Source organism: Pelophylax lessonae, assembly GCF_965119305.1.
Source record: "Pelophylax lessonae genome assembly, chromosome: 4".
Taxonomy (NCBI): Eukaryota; Metazoa; Chordata; class Amphibia; order Anura; family Ranidae; genus Pelophylax; species Pelophylax lessonae.
This window is the reverse complement of record NC_138771.1, coordinates 595,813,585-595,829,755: the sequence shown is the minus strand read 5'-3', so window position 1 is coordinate 595,829,755 and position 16,171 is coordinate 595,813,585. Positions and strand designations below refer to the sequence as shown.

At 42.7% G+C, this 16,171-nt stretch overlaps 1 protein-coding gene across 1 annotated transcript in view; it reads right to left on the bottom strand.

The window, feature by feature from the left end:
• The window catches only part of PDE4A (phosphodiesterase 4A), a 546,165-nt gene that overhangs the window by 401,729 nt on the left and 128,265 nt on the right, over window positions 1-16,171 (bottom strand). The window lies entirely within an intron of this gene.

Below are 16,171 nucleotides of genomic sequence, written 5' to 3'. Positions count from 1 at the left end.
CACTTTGTGTAGGTCTATCACATGGAATCCCAATAAAATAAAAATACATTTACGTTTTTGGTTGTAACATGATAAAATGTGGAAAACTTCAAAGAGTATGAATACTTTTTCAAGGCATTGTACAATCCAGCAAACAGAGTGCAAGGTTACACACTCCTGGTTTTGTTATTTAGTACAATATTTCTGACTCCTGACCTCTGTACACAACACACTTATGACCCCTGCAATTTGTCGATTAAATACTTCTGACTGCTGCACTCAGTGCGTTACACACTCCTGACCCCTGCACTCCCCACCTGACATGTGCTCAGTATATAACACATTTCTGACCCCCGTCCTCCGTCCATTTCTGAGTGAGTTATGTGGAGAGTGCAGGGGTCAGGAGTAAAAGTAATATAACAAAGTGCAAGGTCACGCTAACTGTTACACACTCCTGTCCCCTTATTCAGTACATTACTCCTAACCCTTAAAATATGTATATAACACACTTCTGACCCCTGCATTTTGTACAAAACACGCTCCTGACAACTGAACCTCGTCTATTACAATAATATTATTATTATACAGGATTTATATAGTGCCAACAGGTTACACAGAGCTTTTCAAAATGAAGGCAGACAGTACAGTTACAATCTGATTTAATTCAAAAGGAATCAGTCCCTGATTGTTAGAGCTTACAACAATCCAAAAAGGGAGGGTCAAGTACAGTAAAACCCCCTCCATTGCGGGGGTTACGTTCCGGACCCAGCCGCGAAAAGTGAAAATCCGCGAAATAGAAAAACCCTATTAAAATGCATTGTAGGCATGTTTTTTTTACTGTCACTGTATGTGTAAAAGCATTTTAAGGTCTTTAAACACACTTAAAAAACAATAGAAACTCATTTAAACACATAAAAGATACTGAGAGACATAGCAAGAGCTATGGAAAACACAAAAATATTTCATTTTTAATGATTTATATAGTAAAATAACATTACAAAAAAAACGCGATATACCGGGACCGCAAAAACTGAACCGCGATGGAGCGGGTGTTTACTGTAATACAAAAGGTAATAACTATGGGGGATGGGTTTATGAGGAAAATAAAAGTTCAGGTGTTAGGCAGAGGCAGGAGAGGCTTTTCTAAAGAGGTGGGTTTTTAGGGTTCGCCAGAACATCGATAGAGTAGGAGATGGTCGGACAGATTGGGGTAAGGGGTTCCAGAGAATTGAAAGGCTCTGGAAAAGTCCTTAAGGTGAGCATAGGAGGACATGAAGAGGGGGGATAGAGAGCAGGAAGCCTTCAGAGGGGCAAAGAGAACAATTTGATTGATATTTGGAAATAAGGTTAGTGATGTAGCTGAGGGCAGAATTGTGGATGACTTTGCAAGTTGTTGTCAGTATTTTGAATTTTGTTCGCTGGGTGAGCTGAAGCCAATAGAGGGATTGTCAGTAAGGAGTAGCAGACACTGAATGGTTGGTAATGTGGATAAGTCTGGCATTCATGTCGAACTGAATAGGAAATATCCTATGTAACAGTAAGTCAATGAGAAGGTAGTTGCAATAGTTGAGGCAAAAAAAAAAAAAAGGAGTGAATAAAAGTTTTCTGGTGTGGTTGATTAAGAAGAGGCATGTTACATTGAAGTTACATACTCCTGACCTCGGCACTCGTTTAATTACATACTTGTGACCCCTCCACTATTTACATATCACACTCCTGACCCCTGCAATCTGTACATAACGCACTTCTGTACTCTACAATCTGTTCATAATCTTTCAAAAGTTGTGAAAGCCAGATTCTTTACAAAACACTTGTCTGCCTGTTCGCAACCCTTTATAGAATGTGCATACACAGCTCCTTTCACATTTCCGGTACAGTGCCACTGTGTCAGGATGAATAGCTCCCATGTGACGACATCCCACACCAGCCAGTCAAAGTGGCTGAGGATCAGCACCAGGAAGAAGCTGGGGAGAAAATACGGCACCCACAAGGGTCCTTGTGGATGCTGGACCATTGGAGCATAGGTGAGTAGTCTTCCCTTTAGTTCCACTTCAAAGAGATCCTGTGTTTAACCCCTTCCCGCTCAGCCATGACAGCTCTTTAATAGGGTTTGTACACCTGGGGGCGGAAAGGATCAACGATCGTGTGACATCAGTGATTGGTTGTCACAGTGGTCACATGATTGAGAGTTGGCCCCATCAGGGCCATCTATAATATTGATTGGACCCTGGGCAAATATTTTCTTGGGCCCTCCCAAATCCACGTAACAACTATTTGCAGGCAGCGCAGGCTAAAGGGGCAGCTGCTTTGGACCCCACAACAATGACTGGGCCCAGGGCAGCTGCCCCTTTTGCCCTGTGTTAAAGACGGCCCTGGGCCCCATCAGTGGTGACCGAGAGCTGTTACTGGGCATTGACCGCCTAGTGGCGCATATGAACGCTGCCTAGACGTTAAAGGACTACACATATCTGCTGCACGGTAAGGATTATTTTAGACTGTGATATTCTTTCTACAGACTCTGAACAAATTTTTCCTTTACTTCTCCCAGCACAGCAAATTAAATCTGATTAGCTACCAATCCAAACACCTTTTACTTTTTTCTTTTTACGGGGAGCAGGTACCTTTCTAGGTACCTGCTCCCATTTCCCCAATTCTTACCTAGGCTTTCCCAGCCCCATTCTCGCCCCCAGCCTCCTGGAATATGTCACACATACCACGAGGCTGCGGGACAAGTTTAACAGCGTTGCCGGATCCCGAATCCAAGATGTTGACACCGAAAGCCCGCAGCAGTGAGAAGATCCAGCTGCTGGAAGGCAGTGTTAGACTCCATGGACTGGTAAGTACCTGATTTTTTTAAAGTCAGCAGCTACAGTGCTTGTAGCTGCTGACATTAAATTAGAAAATGGGTGAAGTTCCACTTTAAGGTGTTAATCTCCACGGCATAGTAGGGGGGCACAAACCTCATTTTCAAAGAAAAATCCCAGACATGCCATGTAAGGAGTGAATGGGTGCTACAAATGATAAAGTTGTAACGGTACTAATAATCTGCATTATTTGTAAACACTAATTATAAAGGATCAAAACAAAGACATCTAGTTTCTGGGGCATTTAACCCCCTTCATCAGGCTACAAGTTATATCAAGTAAATAAAATAATACATTGTAAAGGGAAGATGTTTCAATCTAATCTTCAAGTAATCATAAAATCAAATGTATATTCATTAAAGACTCCCCAGGTGGAGACAAAATAATAACACATAAAATGAGCAAATAGACAATTTCTATCTCAGCCATAAAAAGTAATTTATTAATACCGTTGTATAATAAACCTAATTATAAATGCAATCCTGAGCAACAGATTAAAGGAGTTGTAAAAGCAAAAGGTTTTTTTTCAATCTTAATGCATTCTATTCATTAAGATAATGTGTGCAGCAGCCCCCCTCAGCCCCCGTAATTCTTACCTGAGGTCCCTCTAGCTCCAGCTATGTTGTAGGATTGTCTCAGTAGTCCGGTACTCCCCTCCTCATTGGCTGAGACAGCAGCGCGGCACCATTGGCTCCTGCTGCTGTCAATCAAAGTCAGCCAGCCAATGAGAAGAAAAAGGGGGCGGGGCCGGGCCACAGCGCCGTGTCTGAATGGACACATGGAGCTGTGACTCGGCTCGGGTGCCCCCATAGCAAGCTGCTTGCTGTGGAGGCACTCAAATGGGGGGGGGGGGGAGGGGAGCCAAAGTGGGACCTGAGAAGAGAAGGATCCAGGCTGCTCTGTGCAAATCCAACTGCAACAGGGGAGGTATGGTATAACATGTTTGTTATTTTTACTTAACCACGTGCAGGCCAGCCACCGCCTATATACGGCGGCAGGTTCCGCGAATCGCCATATCTGTACGGCAGTCCGAGGGAGCGATCCTGGGGGCAAACACGCCCACCCACTCGCCAGCGGGGAAGCCGATCCACGGGGTCAGCAGCCGCGACTGCCACCAGGCACCCGCGATCGATCCCTGTGAAGAAAGAATGGTGGTCTGCTGTTGTAAACACAGCAGAGAAATCAATGCAGAGCTCCTGTATCCCTCCTATTTAGGAACACATGTCTCAGTATTGATTTTACAACCCCCCACAGTTAGAAAACACCCCCTAGGCTCACACTTAACCCTTTGATCACCCATAGGTTAACCCCTTCCCTGCCAGTGTAATTATTCGAGTAACAGTGCATATGTAGTACTGTAGTAATGTCACTGGTCCCCCCCACAAGTGTCAAAAATGTCAGTTAGGGGTCCGATCTGTCCCCCGCAATGTCAAAGTCCAGCTAAAAATTGCTGTTCGCCATCATTACTAGTAAAAAATAAATAAAAATGACATGAATCTTTCCCCTAGTTTGTAGACGTGATAACTTTTGCGCAAACCAATCAAAGTACGCTCATTGGGATTTGTTTTACCAAAAATATTTTTTGGGAATGTTAGGGCTCTTTCACACGGCCGCTCCGTGTGTCCGCAAATCATCCTATTTTTTTGCGGATGATATACGGACATAATGTAAGTCTATGGCATTGCGGATGTCAACGGAATACCTTCCGCTGGCATCCGATTTTCCTCCTTTCAGTTCTGTTCCGTTTTTTGGAACGGAACAGAACCCTATTTTTCCTTCGTTCAAAAAACGGAAAGGAAGGAAAATCGGATGTCAGCGGTGTCATCCGCTGACATCCGCAATCCCCATAGACTTACATTATGTCCGCATATCATCCGCAAACGGATGGGATGATACGCGGACATACGGAGCGGATGACACAAATGTCATCCGCTCCGTGAAAAAAAAAAGTCCCGCAGCGGAGCTTTCACACGGAGCGGCCGTGTGAAAGAGCCCTTATATAGCAGAAAGTAAAAAAAATATTGTCGCTATTTTTTTGTTTACAGCGCAAAAAATAAAATCACACAGGTGATCAAATACCACCAAAAGAAAAATCTATTTGTTGGGAAAAAAAGGACATCAATTTTATTTGGGTACAGCGTGCAATTGTCAGTTAAAGTAACGCAGTGCCAAATCGCAAAAAATGGCCTGGTTATTAAGGGGGTAAAACCTTGTGGTCCAGAAGTGGTTAAAAAAATGAGACTTTACAATCACTTTAACTGTATTTGTTCTCTGAAGTTAAATGCGTTAACTTGATATATTTAGTGATTTTAAAAGCTTCCCATTTTAAAACATTTTCCCAAATGTCAATTAAACTGCAGTGATTCTTTAAAGCTAAATTGAAATTTCAAATGAAATTATCGAAATACATTCCAGGTGCATCAAAACAAAAGTAGTGCAAAGTTTTGCCATTTGTTTCCATTGGAAAACAGCCACAAAAAAGTAGAAAACCTGATTTCTTCAAGAATGATATAGAGGAGGACCTTTGCTCTGTGTTTGGAATCAGTGATCTCTCTACAGAGGTACAACAGCCCCCCCCCTGCTGAGTCAGATTTATTTTATAGCTCTACAATCAGCAAAGCTCATAATTCCAGCTGTTTGGAAAGTTCTAGCTATGGTTCATCAGGGGCGTGTCGGACCTCTGCAGAGAGACAACTGTCTCCACACAGAAAGCACGTGTCCTTCGATACACCATGCTGGCAAGGGGCAGGCTTTTCTATTCAGGCTGTGGTTAGTTTCTAAAGAAAACAGACTTTGCACACCTTTTGTTTTGATGCACCTGGAGATACACTATATTACCAAAAGTATTGGGACACTTTCCTTTACACACACATGTAATTTATTGGCATCCTTGTCTGTAGGGTACAATATTGAGTTGGCCCACCCTTTGCAGCTATACACAAGATAAACTCTACTGGGAAAGTTGTCCACAAGGTTTAGGAATGTGTCTATAGGACTAGTTTGACCATTCTTTCATAAGCGCATTGGTGAGGTCAGGCACTGATGTTGAAAGAGAAGGCAGTCTGTGCTCCAATTCATCCAAAAGGTGTTCTAACAAGTTGAGGTCAGGACTATGTGCAGGCCAGTCAATTTCCTCCACCCCAAACTCACTCATCCATGTCTTTATGAACCTTGCTTTGTGCACTGGTCCAAATCATTTAGTGGAGGGTTGTTTTTCAGGAATTGGGCTTGACCCCTTAGTTTCAGTGAAGGGAACTCTTAAGGCGTCAGCATACCAGAACATTTTGGACAATTTCATGCTTCCAACTTTGTGGGAACAGTTTGGGGATGGCTCCTTCCTGTTCCAACATAACTGCGCACCAGTGAACAAAGCAAGTTCCATAAAGACATGGATGAGCGAGTTTGGGGTGGAGGAACTTCACTGGCCTGCACTGCTGCAAAGAGTGGATGAAAACAATATTGAGCCCTACCGTCCAAAGCCTTGTACATACGATCAGATTATCGAACAAATTTTCATCTGTTTTCTGTTGCATGCTAGTCTCATATCAAAAGTGAAGAGGTTACTTTCATAAGAAAATTCTCGTACAACAAAATTCAACTTCAGAAGTGATGTCATGTGTTAAATTGTTTTGTATGTGTTCTTTAGTTTCCGAGCATACGTAGTCTTGTTCTTACGATTTTTTTTTGGACGAAAACTGTAATAATTAAACGAAAATTGGACGTTGTGTTCACATATGATAAAAATTTTATAGCCTGCGCATTTAGCTTTTGTTGTATGAAAATTCGTAATCGGCTGTCAAAAGCACTATATCAATGATCCGAAAATGGGAAGATCGTTAGTCGAATTAAATTTTACTTCTGATTACTTCCGATTTTCTTATCGTGTGTACGGGCCTTTAGACTGGGATGCTATTAACAGTCATGTTTGTGTAAAGGCAGGCATCCCAATTCTTTTGGTAATATAGTGTAATCTGAACTGAAAATTCAAATTGCCTTTAAAGTGCACCCGCTGCTGTGATTTGATGTAACGGTATAGGGAAGTATGTGACTTTCTACACTTCTTCCTAAAAGGAGTGCAATGAAGGTTCACTGAAAGTAAATGTACACCGCTCCAGGTGAGGACAACCTAAACCTCAAGCTACTAGGTGTAAGTCCAGTCCGTGGTCTGGATCCACTCAATGCAAGCGAAAAGAGGTTTGACCGCACTCTAGTGGATGAAGATAAAATGATCCTTTATTAACCACTTTAGCCCCAGCCCTATTTCGGACACTTTTTGTTCACAAGTTAAAACCAGTATTTTTTCCTAGAAAACTACTTAGAACCCCCAAACATTATATATATTTTTTTAGCAAAGACTCTGGAGAATAAAATGTCGGTCATTGCAAAATTTTTTGTCACGCGGTATTTGCGCAGCGGTCTTTAAAACGCCATTTTTTTGGAAAAAATTTGAAAAATCACATTTCACTGCATTTAAAAAATACTAAACAGTAAAGTTAGCCCATTTTTTTTGTATATTGTGAAAGATGATGTCACGCCGAGTAAATAGATACCAAACATGTTACGGTTTAAAATTGCGCCCCCCCGTGGGATGGCGACAAACTACGGTCAATAGAGATCTCAATCTGCGACGCTTTAAATTTATTTAACGGTTACCCGTTTAGAGTTAGAGTGTAGCTCTTTTTTTTTAATTATTGCCCACGCTCTGGCGATCGCGGCGATACCTCACATGTGTGGTTTGAACAGCGATTTCATTTGCGGCTCGACTTGCGTATACGTTTTTTTTTGTGCGCGAGCTAACGGTGACGGGGACGGCTAAATTTTTTTTTTTTTTTTTTCCTATTTATTTTTTCTTTTTTTTTAAACTTTATTACAGGTTTTTAAAAAAAAAAAAAATCTGATCACTTTTATTGCTGTCACAAGCAATGTAAACATCCCTGGTGACAGCAATATGTCGTGACAGGTACACTTTATGGAGGGATCGAGGGTCTAAAAGACCCTAGACCCCTCCACTACACTTCCCTGTATGCAAAACGCCGAAAACGGCATTTTTGCATACAGCCGTTTTTCAAATCTGCCGCCTTTTGCAGCACAGTAACCCGGAAGTGACGTCATGGACGCCGCCTCCGGGTTACGTCATCGGAGACCCGATCGATGCCGTTTCCGGCATTCATCGGGACTCCATCCAGCCGGCGGACGTGCCGGCTGGGTGCTCGGGGCTCCCGGTGGGATGGTAGCCCCGAGCAAAGCCGCGGAAGGCGGCGGGAGGGGGGGGACGTCCCCTCCCGCCCCCCCGGGTAACGATCGAGCGGCTCCCGAGCCGCATCGATCGTTACCGACGGAAAGCCGACCGTCGGCTTCAAACAACGGTACCGGGATGATGCCTCTAGCTAGAGGCATCATCCCGGTATAACCACTCAAAGTCAGCCGACGTAGAGGTTACGTGACTGGTAGTAAAGTGGTTAAGATTGTAAATCCAACAAACCAAGACCATCAAGTCACAGACAGTTGACGCGTTTCACGATTTAAGATTGCTTAATCATCAGTGGCAATACATCCTTGCATCTGGTGTTAGTAACGGTAACATATGTTCCCAATATGGGAGTAATTAATGATGTTAACCATTAACCAATTACTAACATCCCAGATCAGACGATCAAAGACGATCAGATTGGTATATGCAGCCAATCTGTAAGTGCCGGTTCACACTGGGGCGACCTGTGAGGCGACCTGGTCGCCTCACAGGTCGCCGCAGGTCGCCTCCCATAGGGAAGCTGCGGACCCGTTCTAATAGGAGCGACACAAGTCGTTCCGACCTAGAAAAAGGGTCCGGAGCTTCTTTGGGGCGACCAGGAGGCGACCGCCATAGACTTCAATGTTATGAAGTCCGTGGCGGCTGCTCCGAGGTCGCGGCGCGCTGCTCGCACCGCGATCTCAGAGGTCGCCCCTGCAAGTAGCGTCGCGGTAATGTGAACCGGCGCTTAAAGAAACATGTAACAATATAACATGTAAAAACAATTGAAAGAGAAAATGTATTTTGTTTCCTTTCTTGTAAAAACAAAAAGCTATGGCATTGGTGCAAGAACTCTCATTGAATACAATATATAACTATATAATTATATAAATCTATGCAAATTTAAGCAACAACCTTTGGGGATGGTGACTACAAACACGTATATGTCACCCCATACATCCCCCACTTAAAGCGGAGTTCCACCCAAAAGTGGAGCTTCTGCTCCTTTGCTTCCTCCCCCCCTCCGAGCCACATTTGGCACCTTTCAGGGGGGAGGGGGGAACGGGTACCTGTTTTTGACAGGTACCCTTCCCCACTTCCGGGAGACGGCGCAGCGGAGCTGTCTCTCGGAAGTTTGGCCCCCTCCTCCTTCCCCTGCCGCCGAGCCAATCCGAATGTGCAGCGCGATTCGCGCATGCGCAGTAGGGGACCCGCATGTGAAGCTGCAAGGCAAGGCTTCACTGCCAGGTTCCCTTACCGGCAATGGTGGCGGCCGCACCCGACATCGCTGGACTCCAGGACAGGTAAGTGTCTTAATAATAAAAGACTTTACATTTTTGGAGGGGGGCTGGAACACCGCTTTAATAACCTATAATCAAGTAGAAAAAACACACACAAATTGCACCAATGCAATGCTTCAATATACAAAATGGAGTGTACAAAATATCGCACCTGTGACAAAAATAAAAAAGGGACAATGCACAATGTATAATATAAATGCGTACTATATAAAACATATTGAAAAACAAAATAAGATCACAAGAAAAAAAAAAAACAAACAGGAAATTAAGAAAAACAGAAAAATGGTCACTCAAAAAAAAACTAAAACATTGCATCTAGTGGGTGAAGATCCTTGGTAAAGCGGAGTTCCACCCTAAAAACGAACTTTGCAGCATCAGAGTAAAAAAACCTGAAAAAGAATTGGATAATTAATATTTTTTTTTTGTTTCACTTACCTTGTTTTTAATGGAAATTTACTTACCTTCCTTCCACTTCCTCCTTATGCGGCCGTGGCCCCCGACGTCACTTCCTCCTTTGCATTGCGTCCTGGGAGGTGAGCGTCATCAATCCCAGGATGCAATGGGAATGGTTGGCCGCTACTCTGATTGCCGATCACAATCTACAACACATGCATGAGATTGCGATCGGCATTCTAGGTAGCTGAAACCAGGAAGAAGGACACAGCGGGGGACACAGCGGCTTCAGACGCCAACACCGGAGATGGCCGCACTCTTCCATCAATTTTAACGGTAGGAATTTATCTTTATTCCATAACTGTACTGTACTGTACTGTAATGTGGGAATAGTATTAGTGTGATTAGGGATAGCTTAGGATTAGGGGGGTATTTTTTAATCTCAAAAAAGTTGTGGCCGGAACTCCGCTTTAAGCATGCTTTGGTGCGTAACCAGCCTATTTAAATGAACATGCTGCCTTAACAAAGCACTGATTAATGTGCGATTTAATGCTCGTTAACATGTGTGCGTTAATGCAATGAACTAGACTGTAATAGTGTAAATGGGCCCCATATGTTATAACACTTCCCTTTAAATATTCCTTATCTTCAAGGTCACATGGCCAACATTGTATGCAAGACTCATGCCTGTACACAGGTATTCCACTTCATCCTCTGACGTACCTGCCATCAACCCTTCCCATGGCACTGTGCTTGACTGATCACGCATTGTTTCTTAGTTAAGGGCTACGTTTCTCTCTTCGCACTGTAAGCGGATTCTATTCATGTTCTTTAGCCATGCATAAAAACACTAAGCTGGCGTAAAAATCTGTCCGTTATCACTTCACTTTCCGCCAGCGTGCACTTGGGAGCATGCCAGCCGCCCGCTATCTCACAAGGGGTGCGCGGATCAGAAAGAAAATAGAAGCACAATATGCAGTAAAAGACGGAAGCTTGTGACGACTTCTGTTCCTGCCAGTCATCAGCTGCAAATAAAATGAATAGAAGCACAGCTGTCTTAATAAAGGGTGTTAATACTTTCTGACTTTTCTTTTATTTTACTGCCATTGTCTAACCATTTGTTATCCCAATGGTGCAAAATGATGTTCGGTCAGCTGTCATACGTAGCAAACCGTTACTGTTATTTTTTGGGTCAACTCCAACCAAAGCTGAGATATTGGGGTGAATTTCCTAAAGAAAAATAGGCTATTCAGTTTGCTAGGGAAGTTGAACTTTGCAAGGAAACATTCTCTAGAACTTAGTGAATGCAGTGAAATTTCACTTCGCAAAGAATACCCAATCACAACCAAGAAAAATGTTAAAAAAGTGTTTTTGGTTGCACATAATTCAGTGATGGATGCCAGCAGAGCTTCACCTTATTCACTAAACTCTGGAGAACAATGGTGCAAAAGGATGTTCGGTCAGCTGTCATATGTAGCAAACCGTTACTGTTATTTTAAGAGCCGGTTCACATAGGAGCGACCCGACTTGCCGGGGCGACCTGTGAAGTGCACCGCGACCTTGGAGCGACATGCACGGACTTCATATCATTGAAGTCAATGCAGGTCGCCCCAAAGTAGTACAGGACCCTTTTTCTAAGTCGGAGCGACTTGTGTCGCTCCTATTAGAACGGGTCCTGTGCTAATCTATGGCAGGCGACCCACGGCGACATGTCAGGCGACCAGGTCACCTGAGAAGTCGCCCCAGTGTGAACCGGCTCTAAGGGTCAACTCCAACCAAAGCTGAGATATTGGAGTTCATTTCCTAAAGAAAAATAGTCTATTCAGTTTGCTAGGGAAGTTGCACTTTGCAAGGAAACATTCTCCAGAGCTTAGAAATTTCCCTTTGCAAAGAATACCCAATCACATCCAAGAAAAATTTACATAAAGTGTTTTTGGTTGCACATAATTGGGTGATGGATGCCAGCAGAGCTTCACCTTATTCACTAAGCTCTGGAGAAATTTCACTTGCTAAGTGCAACTTCCTTTGCAAAGTAAACAGCCCTTAGTAAATCGGCTCCCCTAGGGTCAACCCCAAGAAAAACAGATAGTCTTGAGGGAAATAGTCTCACTTTGCAAGGGAATTTGCCCCAGAGATTAGCAAATGAGGTGAAGCTCTGCTGATTTTCATCATCCAGTCATGTGATAGCAAAATACTGTTTGCTTTTTTTCCTTGCATGTAACTAACTGGGTATTCATTGCAAAGTGACAATTTCACCACATTCACTAAGCTCTGAGGAAAATTACCTTGCAAGGAGCAACTTCCCTTAGGAAGTGAATAGTCTGTTTGTCTTTAGTAAATCAACCCCATTATTTGGACATCCTTTAACCAGTATAAGACCGGCTAACATACATATACGTCATCTGATCTAAATGGTAATACAGGGATGATCCTGCAGCTACAGGCATCATCCCGGTATTGTTTTTTTTTACAGCTGCAGATTCTCTTTTTTGTAAAAGCAATCATAGTGGCTAATTAGCTGCTTGATTGCATTTACAGACAGCAGAAAGGGGTCCCCCCGCTGCCCCCGATGCCTCTCTGGACTCTCCCATCCCACCAGGGAGCTCAGGACTGAAGCCAGCAGTTTCAGTGGCTTGCCATAGAGGTGACCATGTGCCGGAGCTTCCCCAATCATCTCTATGGTATAGGAAACTGGAAGAGACAAGTATTTTATCACTTCACCAGATGTAAACAAAACCATTTTTGGCTTGGAAAAGCATCTGATCACACCGATCTTGGTATGATAAGATGCTTTTAAGGGCAGAGAAAACATCTGGGATCAAATAGACCTCAGATGTCTCAAAAGAGGACCTGTCACTGCTGATTGCTTTTACAAGGGATGTTTACATTCCTTGTGATAGCAATAAAAGTAATAAAAAAAATTGAAAGAGGGTGCAAAAATAAAAAAATGTAAATAAAATAAATCATAAAATATATATTTTTTAATCGCCCCTGTTCCACCCCGCTTGCGTGCAAAGGCAAATTCACGTGTTGCTCCCGCACGCATACGTAAATGGCAATCGCACCACACATGTGAGGATTTTGTCACAAATGTCAGCGAACTGGATATTCTGTAAAGGCTTTTTAGGCGTCACCTATGAAGATTTTTAAATTCCGTATGTTGGCGCCATTCCACAAGCGTGCGCAAGTTTAAAGCATAACATGTTAGCTAACTATTTACTTGGCATAACATCTTTTATATTTTACCAAACATTTGGGTATTATATTGTGTTTGTGTGCATTAAAATTAACTAAAGTGTATTTTTTTCCAAAACAAAATTGTGTTTGAGAAACTGCTGGGCAAATACAGAGTGACAGAAAAAATTGCAAGACCCACAATTTTATTCTCTAGGGCCTCTGCTTAAAAGAAAAAAAAATGTATATATATATATATATATAAGTAATGTATATATATATATATATATATATATATATATATATATATATATATATATATATATATATATATATATAAGTAATGTCTTGCAAACAAGTACAGATTTTTACATGTAAGCAAAAAGCCAGAACAGGTCTGGTCAAATTATTGAGATTGGTTTACTAAAAGCAAATAGCTGGCTCACTTTGCAAGTGAATTTTCCCCTGAGCTTGGTGAATTGTCACTTTGCAAAGAATACCCAATCACGTGCAAGGAAAAAAAAAAGGAAAAAATATATTTTTGCTTGTAAACGGTTGGATGATGAAGTCAGTAAAGTCTTTTTGTCTTTAGAAAATCAACGCCATTGAGCTTAGGTGTTTCCAGTGAAGGGTAGCATCATGCTACAGCATATGAAAACATTTTAGACAATTGTGTGCTTCCAACACCCTGATAACAATGTTCCAGCATGACTGTACATTTGAGCACAAAACGAGCTCTATAAAGGCATGGTTGAATAAGTTTGGTGCATAGAAAATCCAGTGACTTCCATAGAACCCTGACTTAAACCAAACACCAACTACGAGCAAGCTCTTCTTGTACAAAACCAGCTCCTGACCTCACAAATGCTCTTTTGGATGAATGAAGCCAAATTCCCACAGGCATCCTGTGTTGCTATGGCTATTTTGGTGATTTTTAAAGCATATATATATATATATATATGAATTGTTGCATTTTAGGCCATATACTGTTAAGGGGCTAACATCCCCCTATTGATATGCTATTGAACCTGTTGGACCGGTTCATGAAGCTCAGGGCAGGAAATTATGGAACAGGAAGGGAGGGGAAAGGACTTGAACAAGCCATGTGTTGGAAGACAGATTTTTTTTTTGCAGGACTTCGAAAAAGGAAGAAGCAGTCTGGAAGATTCTGAATCCTGGTCATAGATCATAAAGAAAGACTGAAGATAGGAAGTTTACCTGGGGATGACACTAAATCTACAACCCAAGTTAAGTATTTTTTAGTGTATCCCCCTTTTGCATACATTATCCATGCTAATTTGCTGGGAAAGATAGATAACGTGTGTATATTGTATTCATTTTCCTAAAACTTTGTATGCAGTGAATTGTTTTTCCTAAAGTTGTATGTGTGGCATTTCTGTTTAATAAAGTATATTAAACACTTGCCGACCGCCTACCGCAGATATACTGCAGAAGGCTGGCTCGGCTGCGCGAACCAGCGTTTGGGTACGTTGGATCGCGGCAGCGCTCCCAGGGGCGCTCGCGTGCTGTCGGAGGTGCACGCCCACCCCCATTAGAAAGCAGGGAAGCCAATCCATGGGACCAGCGGCCGTGTTTGAAGCCAGGCACCCACGATCGCTCCCCTCTGAGAGGAAACGACGGTCTGCCATTATAAACACAGCAGATTGTTGTTCTTTCTGGAATGAACACAGAGAGCCTGTGATCCTCCTATTTAGGATCACAGGTCTCTGTGTTGATTCCAGAAGTACCTCCCCCACACAGTTAGAAACCCCCCCCCCCCTAGGCTCACACTTAAAGATTTGATCACCCCTAGATTAACCCCTTCCCTGCCAGTGGTATTATTACAGTAACAGTGCATATTTTTAGCACTGATTACTGTATTAATGTCACTGGTCCCCCCAAAAGTGTAGAAAATGTCAGTTAGGGGTCCGATCTGTCCACCGCAATGTCGCAGTCCCGCTAAAAAGCGCAGATCGCCGCCATTACTAGTAAAAAATAAATAAAAATGACATAAATCTTTCCCCTAGTTTGTAGACGCAATAACTTTTGTGCAAACCAATCAAACGGCACTCATTGGGATTTTTTTTACGAAAAATATGTAGCAGAATACACATTGGCCTAAAATGATGAAAAAAAAATACATTTTTAATTTTTTTTTTTATTGGGAATGTTATGTAGCAGAAAGTGAAAAATATATATTTTTTTCAGAATTGTCACTCTTTTTTTTGTTTATAGCGCAAAAAATAAAAATCTCACAGGTGATCAAAAAGAAAGCGCTATTTGTGGGGAAAAAAGGACATCAATTTTATTTGAATACAGTCGCGCAATAGTCCGTTAAAGTAACGCAGTGCCAAATCACAAAAAATGGCCTGGTCATTAAAGGGGCAAATCCTTCCGGTCCAGAAGTGGTTAATACACTAGAGCAGTGATGGCGAACCTTGGCACCCCAAGATATTTTTGAACTACATTTCCCATGATGCTCACCCAGGGCCGCTGATAGGGGGGGACCACCAGCCCTCTTGTAGGGGGCCCCGAGCACACAGGGGGCCCACACAGAGAGGGGGATTAGTGATGGACAACAAATACAGAAATCTTCCTCCAGCACCTGAATCTGATCCTTCCCTCTCCCTGCTATCAGCTTGTATCTGCTGAGAAAGAGACAGTTGTCCCTCACTAATCCCCCTCCCTTGTGTGCCCCCCCCCCAGCACTTATCTCTGCTCAGGAGTTTATTTGTAAATTGTAAGTTTGTTTCTCTCTCTCTCTGTCTCTCTGATCTCAGAGCTCCAACTGCCCAGCCTGTATATTTTTCTCATCTCATCTTTTTTATTTAACATAGTTTTTTTTTAGATTTAGCAGGAATTATGCGAGTTATGTTATATTTGTGTCTGCCAATAGTGATTTTGTTGTAATTTTAGCTAAATATATCTTTAATATTTTCTTGGGGGGGCCCTGCCAGGTAGTCTGTACGGGGCCCCGCGATTTCTAACAGCAGCCCTGTGCTCACCTACACTTCATGCATGAGCATCATGGGAGATGTAGTTCCAAAACATCTGGGGTGCCAAGGTTTGCCATCACTGCACTAGAGCTTTAATTGCTTGCTTAGGTTTACTGCGAGGACCCTTAGGCTACGTTCACATGTGGGCGTAGCGGATCACGGGCAGAATCACTGCGATTCTGCCCGCGATCCGGAATCATTGCAAATTGCGGGACGCCTGTGTGATGCCCAGGA